The following is an 11,222-nucleotide window of genomic DNA, read 5'->3' on the forward strand; positions in this document are numbered from 1 at the left end:
CCCAGCCATCCCATTACTGGTATATACCCAAAGGATTATAAATCATGCTACTATAAAGACACAAGCACACATATGTTTACCACGGCACTATTCACAATAGCAAAGACTTGGAACCAACCCAAATGTCCATCAATGATAGACTAGATTAAAAAAATGTGGCACATATACACCTTGGAATATATGCAGCCATAAAAAAAGGATGAGTTCATGTACTTTGTGGGGACATTGATGAAGCTGGAAACCATCATTCTGAGCAAACTATCATAAGGACAGAAAACCAAACACTGCGTGTTCTCACTCATAGGTGGGAATTGAACAATAAGAACACTTGGACACAGGAAGGAGAGCATCACACACTGGGGCCTGTCGTGGGGTAGAGGGATGGGGGAGGGATAATATAATCAGAACTACCTAATGCAAATGATGAATTAATGGGTGCAGCAAACCAACGTGGGACATGTATACATATGTAACAAACTTGGACATTGTGCACATATACCCTATAACTTAAAGTATAATAATAAAAATAAGAATTTGTTGATCTTTCCACAAATATTGAATTCTGCGCCTTATACTATTCACCTAAGTTTTTGGAGCATAATTTCGGCTCTTAGTTTAGCTTAAGGCAAGAGATATGTATGATTCTAAGTCACTTGCATTCCTAGTTCCATGTTGTTGAAATTCTGTACTTGTCAAATTACTATGTTCTGCCTACTAGTTTTCATATTACAAAGTGATATGGGGACATACATGTTCATATATACATACGTGCTCACAAGCCTTGTGGGTGAAGGAGCGAGCATGTATCTCTCCTTGTACCTCAATTGATAAACTTATTTTCAAAAGCTCTTCTTATAGTTAATAAAGTAAATATTGACATCAATGTGTAACTAAAATTGATCATGGTCTATTTCCTTCCTATTGCAAAAAATGTTAATTTATTATTATGAACAGAATGAAATGAATTACATTTAGTACAAAAATAACTTAACTCTGTATTATTACTACTGAAACTACCCTGAAGAAGATATAATAAATAACTAAATTTAGAGTTTTTAATATTATATTTATTTTAGACTCCTTTAAATAGCCTTTCACATTCAGTAATGCTGCCAAGGAATTATATGGCTTTTGATGTCAAAATATTCATTTTCAGTCATTTAAAAATATCACCACAGATGAAAATAAGTAGAGTTTAATGATTTGATAAGCAAAGTTTTAAAAGGTTACAAAAACTGATATTCTTCCCTTTACAAAAATGTTAACAAAGGATGTAAGAAAACTTAAATTGATTCTCACTTTGAAGGTGTTAATCTAAACTGAAATCTTTAAACCCTTTTCAACAAAGCTTTAGCCTTTGTCAATTTTAATGTTAATTTTTATGTCAAATTAATCTTCTGTCCTTTTAAAAAATTATCCAAGTACTTTTGTTGTATCCTAGGTTTAGATGTGTACATTTTATTAATTATTATTTTGCTTTGATATAAAAAGATACCATAAGCTTAAAACTTATTTTATGTTACTTTTTAAAAAATATAATTATTTGACATAAGACTCATAGATTAAAATTTTAGAGAGACATTCAGACTGTGTTTAATGAGCATCTATATTCCCTAAAAGGAATTTATGTGTTGTGCTGACCGTGGTGGGAATATAGTGATTCCTAGAAATACTAGAAGGTAGAAGGAACAATTGTATCATGCCTTGGTGAATTTCATTTAGGTAATAACATTTTCTATTAAGATTTCATATAGAAGTAGCAAATAAGTGAGCTACCTGATTTACTATTCTTACATAGGTTAAAGTTTATTGCTTTTTTTCTGTAGCCCTAATTCCGTATTTCTTCTCACATGTAGTAAACTATGAGGGTTTTTTTCCTTTTTCTTTTTCTTTTTGCATGTTTCCATGTAGTAAATATTAAAAATAACAGAATAAAAATTAAAACACATAAATTGTTATGAAGCAATTTTATTTAGAAAACACAAACTTTCAAAAGAACTATTAAAATGTTCTTCAAATAAAACAAAATAGGGAAAAATGTGCATGCATATTACTATTTGAATGGAAGCATAACTGAAATTTACCAAGAAATGCTTTCAGTAATTAGCCTGTGATCCATGGTCATTGTTAAGTTTTTCAAAAAGAAAAAAAGACAAAGATTACTGTGCCAAACATTACTTCTTCTATTCTTGGCTTAGAAATATGGTTCTGGTAACATATTGATAACCAGTCTTCTTCATTAAAATAGTGAGGAAAATGAGTAAATGAGCATGACTCATCATTTGTTTTTCTTTTGACTAAGCTAAACAATTTCATCTTTTATATTCATATAGATTTTTAGAGGTTTTTAGTTTAAATTCTATGTAGTCTTCACATAAACATGATTACGGAGCCAATCAATTATAAAATAAACACCAAACTCTGTGTCATAGCATATTTCTGGATTCCTAGTGTCCTGGGAATCATGTTCCAGTCAAAAAGTCTAAGGAAACCATTGGAATACTTTATATAGGCATTTATCTTACCCTCATAATCATGCTTGATCAGAGCATTTTCCAATAGAAGTGTAACCTGAGCCATATATGTAATTTTTAAAATCAACTTTAATACTATTTTGTGTTAAGTCTAATATGTTATATTTTTATCTCAAAACATAAAACAAGATGATTTTTAAAATACTAATTCTTTGAAATCTACTTTATATTTTACATGTACAGCTTATTTTAATATAGATACTACATTTTCATTGAAAGCATTTTATGTGTATTTAGATTTTATAAATCTACGTTTGAAAAATTTCCCATACACCAATTATTGCAAACATAGTTAAAAGTTTTCCAATCAATGAATCAATATGAAGAAAAAGATTTTGCTTTAGCATTTGTATCCACATGGACAAAATGAGTTCCTGTTTTAAAACGAAATTTAACTTTGTTTCTTGTTTGTTTGTTTTATTAAAAAAGAAAAAGATAACATTCAGAGGATGTGATTAAATTTAATATTAACTCAGACTCTTAAAAATCTTCTGGGCTAGGTGGCTCACGCCTGTAAGCCTGTAATCCCAGCACTTTGGGAGGCCGAGGTGGGCGGATCATAAGGTCAAGAGATCGAGACAATCCTGGCCAACATGGTGAAAACCCATCTCTACTAAAAATACAAAAATTAGCTGAGCGTGGTGGTGCACACCTGTAGTCCCAGCTATTCGGGAGGCTGAGGCAGGAGAATTGCTTGAACCCAGGAGGCGGAGGTTGCAGTGAGCCAAGATCACGCCACTGCACTCCAGCCTGACTACAGAGCAAGACTCCTTCTCAGAAAAGAAAAAATAAATTCTAAAAAAATCAACAGGATACATCTCAGAAAAGCTTGCAATTCTTTGGTGGAAAGTAAGTTTCATACTTATCCAAGTTGCCCAAATGGTTATCAAGCCAAGTTTGTTTTTCAAAAATAGGTTTTAAGATATATTAAATAAACTATACAGATATTCCCTAACAGTACAAAACTTTAACAATGAAGTTAAAGTATATAGCAAAGCCAAATATGACAATACACAAGACTAATCTATCAAGTAAGCCTTTCAATCCTAGAAATCTAAAATAGGGAGAACTTACTGAAGGGTAGCATACATAAAATGAGGACCAATATCAAGGAACAATCCTACGCATTTTCCCAATGACTAAGCCTCAAAAAGACAGCTTAGGAAAACGATTAATAGGTACTTTTTCTTTTTTCCTAGCCAATCCAGTTCTACTTAGATAAATCTGGTTACCAATCAATGCACATATAAGTTAGAGGAATTTTTTTCTACTCAATTACTACCATTTTTTCCTTTTTCACCTCTTCCCTAATTTTGTCTAGCAACACTTTTCCTTTAGTTCGATCAGTTGAACCCAGAAGTTTTTGTACCAAAAATGAGTATCAACTCTTATTGGAATAGGATTTGGGAAATGCAGTCCTAGTGAAGGCAAATATTTAACTGAGGTGGTTTGACAGAGTTAAGTATCCATCTCAATATGACAAATGTCTCCTAAGCTCATCACTGGGTTAATGGCTGCTCTTGGCTAGATACACGCCCCTGCATACTGGAATGACCCCTGGTGAGGTACTGCAGAGCTATGTGCACAAAAACAGTCCAATTTAAGCTTTCAATAAATACAAAGCATAATTTTAAACCATTTCAGTAGAATAAATAAAATATATTGTCTTTCTATTGGCCTGCTTTGCTTCTTGAGCTGGCTTGCAGTGCTGTTCTTGACATAGAAGACGTAACAGTTCATTAGTGGCTACTCCAAGCTCTTTAGACGTCAGCACTTCCTGTTCTTCAAGCCTCAGCACTTTGTTGCAGCAATAATGGTATTCTTCATTAGCATCGCCACCGTCATGGGGCCAACACCTCCAGGAGGTGGCATGATGTAACAGGCTTTTTATCTGACTTCTTCAAAAGTCGCATCTCCAACCAATTTGGGGTTAGCAGTTACGTGATCTTGAACTCTGGTTATTCCCACATCAATAACTGCTGCTCTTTCCTTGATTATATCTATTGTGAAAAGGTTTGGAATGCCTGCAGCGGATATTACATTATCTGTTAAAAATTTATGTTTCTTCGACTGCTCATTGGGAGAGTATCCAGGAGATAGTATAACAGTGGCATCATCTCTGGGACGTTCATGCGCCCCATCTATGTGCAGTGACATTACAGTGGGCATTCTAACAATTTTTGACCTTCCAGCCACAACCACAGTCTTCTCTAGGATTGGAATGTCAGTTTGCTTAATTGTTTCCCGCACATCCCATCGGGTAGCCAGTAACATGGAATACTGGTCTAAACACTTTAGTCCTACATTCATTACAGGAAAGTCATCAACACCCTTGTCTGGAGAAAAAGCATTGCAGATCTTTCTCTCATCAGTGTGCCCTGCAAGAGGCAGCTGAACAAAGTGGCCATCTAATTATCAACATTACTCAGTTTATTTATTAAATTCAACAATTCTTCCTCAGAAATTGAAGCTGGTTTCACAATTGTCTCACTGGTGATTCCAAAGTGCCGCACGGTGGAAGGTGCGAGAGCGCAGGCGGCAGCTCTGCGGGGGACAGAGCAGTTGAGCAGCCAGCGCAGACACGAGGGAAGTCATAGCCATAGCCTGCGCCTGGAAGGAGGAAATTTAACTTAGAAGCAAATGTGTAACAGTTCCAAAAATACCACTTCCCAAATTAAATCAATCTACTAACTGTGTCAACTCAGTAACATTAGCATTAAATTAAACAGGCATTTGATAAATTAAAATAAACTCTGTTTATTAATATCAGCAAAGCATTCCTCAAAATTTTCTCAGAAAAAGAGTAGCTTTGCAGCCAATTTACATGACGCTGTCAATTACAATAAACACCTTCTGCATATTTATCCTGTTAGAGAAATGTTATCATCATAGATTTGTATTATGAAAAATTTCAATTTCTGCATATATTTCGGTACAGAAATGTACTAAATTTAGTTTCATATTAGTTAATATATATTGTGATATTGGTGAGAAAGCATAAATCACTTGAATTTCAGGGGGGCTTAACTATCGAATATTGGCATGCATTTCTCTTGTTTCAAGAAAGTATTTAATTGGAATTTACAGTACAGAAAATCTGTGTGAAACTCTTTTTTTGCCATTCAAACAACAATCATTGGTAGAGAACACAATATCATTAAGTTAATTGGCTGGGTACGGTGGCTCAAGCATGCAATCCCAGCACTTTGAGAGGCCGAGAAGGACGGATCACTTGAGACCAGGAGTTCGAGGCCAGCCTGGCCAATATGGCGAAACCCCATCTCTACAAATACAAATACAGAAATTAGCCGGACATGGTGGCGCATGCCTGTAATCCTAACTACTATCGTGGCTGAGGCAAGAGAATCGCTTAAACTGGGAGGCAGAGTTTGCAGTGAGTTGAGATCACCCCACTGCCCTCCAACCTGGGTGACAGAGTGAGACTCTGTCTGAAAAAGAACCCAAAAAATGTTAGTTGACTACCTTCTTTTTCTTTCAAGATTTGCAAAACCTGGTGATGATTTACACATTTGCATGCACATATTAAATGATTTTAACAACTAAACATCAATAAAACTTTTCATTAAGTTTGCTTCAGAAAATGTACAGATATTTTCAATGTGTTTCTAACAGTAGAACAAAATGTGAAGAGGAACGCAGTCTGTTTTAGAATTCTAATTAATCCAAAATTTTGTCTAGTTGAAACTGAGGCACCACCCATTGTGATAGAAAATAACATCTTTATGTCTAGCAGATTATCTTCGTTGACATATGTTAATGACATATAATTTATGACAAAAGTTGAAAATTTTAATTTATATGATTTACGACAAAAGTTGAATATAATTTATGACAAAAGTTGAATAATTTAAGCCACAAATTGACAGCATTTCCTTGCAAAAATGGAGATAAAACATAACCAATGTATTAATTGAAGAGTGCTTTTTATTTCCTGTTTATTTTAGGCTAAAGAAAAATACTTACATTATTTCAATATTTGAATCAATTGATTTTTGATATTAGTAGAAAGATCTTGTATCTGTAGACAATTGTTTGATAACTTATTGATATCTTTTGCTTTGCAAAATATTCCTAAGTTTTTGAAAAGTTTGAAAAGTTTTCCATACCTGAAATAACAACTTGTTTCAGGTACAATAATTTATTTAACCACCACTAAAACCTTACACACAGAGCCTGGGTGTACTTTTATTTAAACAATATTTAAAAATAAATTAAAAATAATTTTGTGCATGAAACAAAGTTGCCTACATTAAAACATCAGAAAGCAAAAGTGTCTATCTCAGCTACCAATCTGGATCACCTGTGCTTATTTGACAACCCCCGTCATTCCTGACAGAATTTTTATGCTATGGATAAGCAATTATTTTCTTATGCATATTCAGACATAAGTACTTAACAGTAAGAAATATGACATGCCATTAATACAGTGAAAAGATAACATGTCCGATGTGGAATTTTCCACTTGTGGTGTTATGTTGGCACTCAAAAACTTCAGATTTTGGAGAATTTCAGATTTCACATTTTTTGATTAAGGATGCTCAATCTGTACTAGCTTCTGTATCTCCACTCAATTCCATAGGAGAAGTAGTTTGTTTTAAATTTATAAATGTGACCATACATTTTTACTTCAATGAGAAAAATAATTTAATTTGAAGGAAAATAAGTATAAAAAACACTTTAAAATAATTAGTACTTACAATTACATTATCAAAATCTGAGAGTTTACATAGTATCACTCTAATTCGCTATGTGAAATGTTCAAGTAAGTGCATTACAACATTAAATCATTACATTATCAAAATCTGAGAGTTTACATAGTATCACTCTAATTCGCTATGTGAAATGTTCAAATAAGTGCATTACAACATTAAATCATTGTGTTGAAAAGATTCATTTAAACTGAAACGATACAATGACATTTTCTAGAAGAAAATTTATGTGTAATAGCAGAAACTACTTATGCATCTGCCACATGAACTACAACTATAAAATCTGGTAGAATGCAGTGATCAAAGTGAAATGTACCTATACCAAACCAATAAACTTGTGTTTAATCAAAAACTTATTTTACACAGCTTGTTTTCAAATTTAAATAGTCAATTCAAATAATATAAATTGAAAATTCCATTTTTCCATCGAACTGGCTACGTTTCATGTGCTCAATATCAACATACACCTAGTGACTACTGAATTGAACAACACAGCTTTAGAGTAATGGATACACATAAGTGGACATGCAAAATATCACTTTATGAATTAAATAAAGATGATTGCCAAGTGATGTTGCCCTACTCACTAGAGTCACCTTTTAAATTCTTTTCCTTTGTTTTATAATCAAATTAAATTATTTTCACATGTTTGATATCAGATAGTCTTTGCTTAGTCACCTTCAGAGATGATAAAATATATATACTGGTATGTGTTCTAAAACTCCATTGACACAAAGCACATCAAAATGCACAGAAAAGTTCTTTGGAGACCTATGCACCAAAAGATGGGTTTATTATTTTGGAAAATCCAGTCAAATCTTGGATTTGGAATTGATCTGGAAAGTAAATCCAAAGCTAGGTATATGAGTCATGTAAGATGACACTATAGTCATTATACTGGCTGAAGAGATCACATTCATTTCTTTCCAAAATGTAATATCTTACATATAAAACCAACTGTAAATATTGAGAGTTAGTACCTAGAAAATACAAATGTAGTTGCTAAAGCCAGGTGGCTTATTCTAGGAAATCAACTTAATAAAGTGACAATTATATTATTAAAAGCTTAAGAGCTTTCCAAGAGAACAAGTCACTAACAAAGACTGAAAATGCAAAAACAGTTCCCTGATCATTTTTGTAGAAGTGAACTATTGAGAAACTTTATAGTTCAATACAAATAATATGTGAACATCTTAATTATTTTATATAGTCTATGTGTTCTCAATACTAAATATTAGTTCAAATTTTAAGAGACAAACAGAGGATTTTAATGGAACAGTTGGGTGCCTTCCCATTGACTTGCTGCTCTGTATTTGTAGATTTTAAATAGTAGACTGATGGCAGAGAGGTGGAGAAAAGCGTTCTGCTTGCCCAACTTTATGATAAAAACGGTTCATAAAATTTACTTGTTTAAACTAATAAAAGCCAAGTAGTTTGGATAGTTGCAAGAAGCAAAGCCTCTCTTAGTAAATACTTGAACGGTAGTCTTCAACTTCATCTAGTTTGTATGTTTTCACTTCTATTCACACAATGATTACCTGATAAGGCTGTATGTAGGAAATATACTGCACTCTTTAAGGGAAAATTCACATTTATTAAAAGTATCCATTCGATTAGAGATCTTACATGCTATGTACCAGGCTGTAATTTTGCATTTGCAACACAGAATTTCCACTCTAACGATGTTCCAAAACTATTCCACCACAGCCACCCTGCAACCATTCCCTCAGTCTACACTCCTTTCCATTCCTGGAGTTTCAATCTTTTCTTTATAAAACGAATTGTTTAAAAATTGCCTGGAAAAGTTGATATAAATGACTTTGTGGTACTGGTAAGTTCTATATATAAAAGCTCATGAAAGGCCTTGGATATAAAAATATCCAAATGAGTATGAAAGTACAGTGGGACTGCAGCGTCTCATACTTTTGTATAAAAAAAACTTTTTGAAAGAGAGCTTAACTTTTATATGTTTCACAAACTGTGGATAGGTGTTAACAAGAATATATTATTTTCAAAATCTGCAATAGTATAAAAGAGATGAATTTAAAAAGTCAAGGATGGCACTAGGTAGATAAGCAACCCAGATACAATAGGAAAGAATGAGACAAAATGTGAAAACAAGAACACTTAATAAGCTATTCAGTTATGTAAATGAAAAAAAGAATGTGTAAGGCTCCCATATTTCGGATATAGATGAGAGACAGTAAAACTAAAAACATACAGAAGAAGAACCTTAATTATATTGTACAACTTGTTCATTTTAGTTACTTCCAATAAAATATTGGTTTTAAAATATTGGAAAGCATTATTTAAAATATTGGATTATTTAAAATATTGGATTATTATTTTAATCCAATATTGGATTATTAAAATATTAAGCATTATTTAAAATATTGGAAAGCATTATTTCTAAATAAAAAACATGTGTGCTGCATAAAACTCTTTTAAACAATAATATCCAGTTAATCAAAATTATGAAAATGCACAGCCTTAGTCTAATATACATAGTATAAGTGTACAATATAAATATTGGTGAGGCTTCACTACTTAACAAGTGTATGTAAATATATGAATTCTACAAAGTATCTTAGTAAGTATATATATTTGAAATATGTTGTTAATATCAAGTTTCTAGAAATGAATTGCCTAAAAGGGACAATGCATTTAGAGACCATTAAAAGAATATATAGCAAACTATATATGGCAACTAAACTTATTTTAATTATGAGGTATTATTTTTACAAAGACTAAAAATTCCATAGCTGGACAAGAAGAGGTAAAGATAAAACTGGAAGAAAAATAAGTGTTGGCAGATGTCAAATAACTGCATTTATTCAACCAGAACTGATCATAATTTAGGGTGAAATGATCAATTATTGGAGTAAAATGCATTTTGTTTGCAAGAGGAATAGAGATCATTCCACATATTTGTCAAAATGTCAAAGTGTTTTTGAGAAAGTAACTGTAGCATTAAAAAACTTCATGGAATGTAGAAATTAATGTATTTGACATAATTTTCTGCTTTCTATCCATTGACTGCTGCTTGGCATGAGTGATAGCTAATGGATTAATCATAACCATGAATTTAGGACAACATCAAGTTTAATTGGCAAGATGACTTTCCTGGGTGTTTAAATCCCAAAACTGCATGCTTTGAAAAAAACAAAGTAGAACTTACTAACGAAACAATTGTGCTGCACAATTTGAAGAGGCTGTATATTTGGTATCATTTTTCTATAGATTACAATAAGCATAAGTAGACTACAATAAGAAATATATATATGATACATATACACAAATGCACATACATACATATGGGGGAGCTTATAAAAGATACGCTTTTATGCTTTCTCTATTTTTCACAGCAGATATTCCACTCTTAATATTTCTAATCCTTTTTCCACACTGTTAACCGAGAGGTATGACTCATACAAGCCTGACCGTATCTGTTCTACCAATGATATCACACTGCTTTTATGATAGAATCAAAATGCCTCCGTACCGTTTGCTCAGTTTATGATTTTAGGTTAAATGGATTATTTTTCACTTTACACTTATTACTTCAGTTATGCTGTTTATATTTGTCATACTGTTTCAGTTTATCTGATATTTTCTCTTTATCATAGGCATTTACCAGCTCTTTCTTCTTGAAAGAGAGAGAAGGTAAAGCCATTTTCTCTCCCGTCCTTCAACATTCCTGATCAATACCTAAACTTGTTCTACTTCTTATTTCCCTGTAGGGAGGTTCCTGATCACCTCCCTAGATGTGGTTTCTCTCCCATATGGGATGGTAACAATGTTTGCTTCTTCCATTAAATATATTTTTTCTGCTTAATCCTCTACATTTTATGCTTTATGATCTGATAGCCATTGTATTTCCAAAAGCAGCACAGTGCTTATTTTCAATAAATGTTTATATAACAAATAATGAATTAAAAAAATCACAATCCTAGAAGTC

The 11,222-nt window shown here is 32.5% G+C and overlaps 1 pseudogene; it reads right to left on the bottom strand.

The window, feature by feature from the left end:
* Positions 1–4,164: 4,164 nt before the first annotated feature.
* On the bottom strand, positions 4,165–5,684 carry LOC101010657 (annotated as a pseudogene).
* Between the last annotated feature and the right edge of the window lie 5,538 nt (positions 5,685–11,222).

The sequence above is a fragment of the Papio anubis genome, chromosome 2, assembly GCF_008728515.1.
Source record: "Papio anubis isolate 15944 chromosome 2, Panubis1.0, whole genome shotgun sequence".
Lineage (NCBI taxonomy): Eukaryota > Metazoa > Chordata > Mammalia > Primates > Cercopithecidae > Papio > Papio anubis.